Genomic DNA, 4,767 nt, shown 5'->3' on the forward strand with positions numbered 1-4,767 from the left:
GAGCACATCTGAAAGCGAGCGCTCGGGAATACGTGTAGTACGCCACAAAGGCTGAGCTGCAGTTGCGTTGTTGCGCCGGCAGGAGGCGCAGTGACGCAAGTGATGACGAGCTCACGCTGAGATTCGTGACACTGGAGGAGCTCAAACCGCCGGTTAGTCACGCATTTACTGTCGATCATGTGGATTTTGGCTAAAAATCTCCGTAAATCATGTGTTAACTTCGTGTTTTTAGGTATTCAGGTCAAATATTAGCTCGTATTTAAAAATATGTAACATCATAAAGTAAACCAACTGATTTTGGGCCATACGGAAATTTACCATGGTTTTATTATAGCACAAGCGTGGTAATAGTGTATTTTAGGGGCGAATTGATTATCATTTGTATGAACAGAGTTTTAATCAAAAACAATGATTCAATTGTGGCTAATGTTAACTCGATTTAACCACAAAAACTTGTTTTTGTTTGTGGTAAAACCATTAAACGTGACTACCACCATCCCACATGAAAAATTACTATAGTAATTAACGTTAAGTAAACACTAGTGTTTTTAAACCATAGGCTTACTATAGTATGTCTGTACACATAACTACTTCAACTATAAGGTAGAGTGTACTACAATATTACAGTTTGCTATAGTAAAAACTAAAGCAGGCTAAACTACAGTGTTTATTAGCTCACTACTACCGCAGTGTGCTGCAGCATTCCTTAAAGTGCTGTAAATACTACTATGTATAGTATGATATAGTTTAATAGCAACATAGTATGATTAAAATCATTTTTATCACAACTTACTGTAGTATCTTTTTCACAAGGGATGGTTTAACTACAAAAACAACAAATTTTTCATAAGGTTAGTTTAAGATTAAAGTGCATAAAAAGGGTTTTATTTTATTTTCTTTTAGACCAGAGGTGTCCAAACTCAGTTCTGGAGGGCCGGTGTCTTGCATATTTTAGTTCCAACCCCAATTAAACACACCTGAACCAGCTAATCAAGCTCTTACTAGTTACACTAGAAACTTCCAGACACGTGTGAAAGGAAGTTGGAGCTAAACTATGCAGAACACCAGCCCTACAGGACCAAGTTTGGACATCCTAGTTTTAGACCAGGGGTGTCCAAACTCAGTCCTGGAGGACCGGTGTCCTGCTGAGTTTAGCTTTAACTTGCTTCAACACACCTGCCAGGAAGTTTCTAGTACATCTAGTAAGAGCTTGATTAGCTGGTTCAGGTGTGTTTGATTAGGGTTGGAGCTAAACTCTGCAGGACACCGGCCCTTCAGGACAGATTTGGACATGTCTGTAGTTTTAGACCATTTTAATCATAATTTTGCCATTGTATAGGCCGTTGCCATCGAATAGGCCGATATCATTCAACAGTTTAGTGGATATGAGTTCATAAATGTGTCATATATAATAAACAAAGGGGCAAAATGCCATTTCAAATAGATTTTGATTGAGCTCAACTGTTCAATTGTTTTAATAACCTGTTAATAACTTTGATACATTTAGAAAAAGGTTATTCCATGGTAAATCTAGATCAGGGGTTTTCAAACTGGGGGCCGCCAGATGGCGCTAGGGGGCCGCAAAGTAATTTGACTATATTGTCAATATATATATATAACTGACTATATTTCAGTTAAAATACATGATCAATAAGAACATTATCGGTGGCTGAAAGCACTTCCCTGTTTATGGCTTTCGTTCCTAAGTAATCGATCAGCTGGGTGCTGCGGAGTGCGCGCCTCTCTGCGCAGGCTTCACTCATAGGGAACAAATAGCATTTTAAAGACACGGCACAACATTGCACCTCGTCCACACACAGTGCGATAGGCTTTACACTTTGCATTGTACAAATATCAGACGGTCCTCTTTGCAGCATGGCAAACAAACATATTAAAATTGTAAAGCAAAAAGTGCTGCAATAACAATGAATGGAGCTGTCATCACATCAGCGAGTGCTCAGAGTTTCACTCCTGTTACACTAATGACAGCTGGATGAGCTCTGCAGTGGACCTCTTACACACATTGGTTCATAACTGGATGATTTAAAAAAAAAAAAAAAACTAAATTGTATACACCCTGAGTAAAACCACTATAGCCTATAAAAATTATAATGTATCTGTTTGTGTTATGTTATAGGGCTAATTAATTATTAAATATTAAAATGTATTAGTGCTTTGTATTTAATGGAGCTCAACATATCTGATCAAATTTTTATACTCTCAATATAAATGCATTTTTTTCAAGATGTTCCACTTTTTCCCATATTTATTTGTGTAACTAATTTAAGTGTAATTTGAATACCCTCTTTATATTAAAAGAACTTGAATACCCAATTCTAGATTGCATTTAGGAAATATTTTTTTTTATCAGTGTAAGTCAGGATTGTCGATCTGAGTAAATTATGATGTGCACAAAAAAAAAAAGGAATAAAAATAAACAAAACACACTGAACCACTACAGCCTCCATTGTAGTATTGCTAGTTACAACAGTACAGTTAACTGTTCACAGGCTGATGAATGACAAAACTCTTTAAAACTTTAAATCTTTGGATACATTTAGACTCTCAGCTGTAAGGGTAAATACAGAAGAGTCTAGCTGTGCATAGGCAGAAAAAAAGCATAAAAATGGCATAAAAAACTGCGTAAAGTGACGACTCGTACACAAAATATGGCTTGATGGAATCCAATGAGAGCAGACCACAATGAACACTGCGCTTGAAGATTTGATCAACAGATTGAAGCACTGAAACCATGTCAACTCAACTAACATCTTACAAAAATTAATCCAGATAATGAATAGTATAGATTTATTGAATAATATATAATAATATAAATGTATTGAATAATACAATTTAAAAAAAAATTAAGTACAGTTGTTAATTTGAGGGGGTGGCATCATTTTTATTTTTTGGGGGTCCTCAAAAGAATTCGCCCCACACAAAGGGGCCCTCAGCTGAAAAAGTTTGAAAACCCCTGGTCTAGATGGGATACCATAGCTGTGGATACTCTTAAATATAGCACTGTATTACACTGTAGTTCATATTTTGACATTACTGTGAGGTTAGGGGTAGGAGTAGACTTTAATAAAATGCAATTTAATAAGTCATTTATGAATAATATTTGGTATTATTACTGTCTTTACATTACTGTGACGGGTTGGGGTAGACATTAATAAAAAATTGTATTAATAATTTTTTATTTAATAAATAATACAAATAAATATCTTCAATTTCCAGCTGCAGCTGTATCGCTTCTAGCAACACTATTTGTTCCATCTCCTTTTCCTCCACATCCCAAAAGTGCTTCTGGATGGAGATCTGGTGTTTATGAAACCTGCTGGAGATGATTTGAGCTTCGTGACATGATGCTGGATCCCAATCTGGGAGGCAATATGGTAAATATGGTAAACTGCGCTGCTGAAAAAACAGCTGGTTTTTAGCTGGTTTTAGAGGAGTTTTGGCCATGTCCAGGCAGGATTCAGCCATTTCCAGCCTTTCCTTAGCTGGACAGGCTGGGAGATGACCAGCTAAAACCAGTTTGACCAGCCTAATCATGCTGGGAGACCAGCAAATTCCAGCTAAAACCCAGCTGGTCAAGGTTTAAATCAGTTTCCAAACTCGGTCCTGGAGGGCTGGTGTCCTGCAAAGTTTAGTTCCAACCCCAATCAGACACACCTGGGTTAGCTAATCAAGCTCTTACTAGGCTGTCTAGAAACATCCTTGCAGGTGTGTTGAGGCAATTTGGAGCTAAAACCGGCCCTCCATCACCAAGTTTGAACACTCCTGGTTTAAATGATGTCCAAAGTCTGCCATAAAAATATATACTACACCATCATGCCACCAGCAGCCTGAATTACTGATATAATGCAGAACAGCTCAGTGTTTTAATGTCATTTACACCAAAATCTGAGCCTACCCTGCGAATGTAGCCACAGAAATCAAGACTCATCAGACCAGGGAACATTTCATGTCTTCTGATGTCTAGTTTTGGTGAGTTTTTGTATTCTGTAGCCTCAGTTTGTGGTTTTTGAGGGTCTTTTTTCATCTGGAGTTGCTCATTTGCTTCTAAGTTGATGTGCACAGAGATGTTCCTCTGGAGATCTTGGCTGTAATGAGTGGTTATTTGAGTTTCTGTTGCCTTTCTCTCAGGTCAAAACAGTCTGCTCGTACTCTTCTGACATCAACGAGGCATTTTCAGCCTCAGATATGCGGTAATGGGCAGGTGAAGCTTATAAAATGGCTGGTGAGTGTTTGATTCACTACTGAACAGCACTAGTTAGGGACCATGCATGCAGAACATGGAAAGCACAAGAAGCAACACTCAAAAAATGACATTCGCTGCTTGTTCAATGCATTTAAACTGATCTCAATCAAATCAGAGTCATTCCAGAAGCTGTGGGAAACTCCTTTGACCTGTCATGGCATTGATTTTAAGTCTACTATGTATCCTTAATTGTACACACCACAATATTGCAATATTGTTTATAATTAGACCACACTGCTGTTTTTTAGATATTTTTTTAATCTTAAAGGGACTTAGCCGAAAAGAAAATAAATGAATAAATCTTTTAATTTTTATTTATTTTTTCTATTCTCTCTTTTTCCCTTAAAAATACTGTATACTGTTCATGTTCTACTCAGTACTGTTTATACAACTAATTTTTAAAAATGCAATAAAAAAAAAATAAATAAAATGAGCTGAATCCACACAATTCCTGAGATTCTTTTGGGACAACTTAATTGTTAAGTAAATCGGCTTAAATTTGT

At 36.9% G+C, this 4,767-nt stretch overlaps 1 long non-coding RNA gene across 1 annotated transcript; it reads left to right on the forward strand.

Annotated features, from left to right (window-relative positions):
• The first annotated feature begins 87 nt into the window (after positions 1–87).
• Positions 88–4,767, forward strand: LOC141381147 (uncharacterized). Its single transcript, XR_012400860.1, has 3 exons — positions 88–152; positions 3,238–3,395; positions 4,150–4,767. It is a non-coding gene; the product is annotated as an uncharacterized lncRNA (long non-coding RNA).

This window comes from Danio rerio, chromosome 3, assembly GCF_049306965.1.
Source record: "Danio rerio strain Tuebingen ecotype United States chromosome 3, GRCz12tu, whole genome shotgun sequence".
Taxonomy (NCBI): domain Eukaryota; kingdom Metazoa; phylum Chordata; class Actinopteri; order Cypriniformes; family Danionidae; genus Danio; species Danio rerio.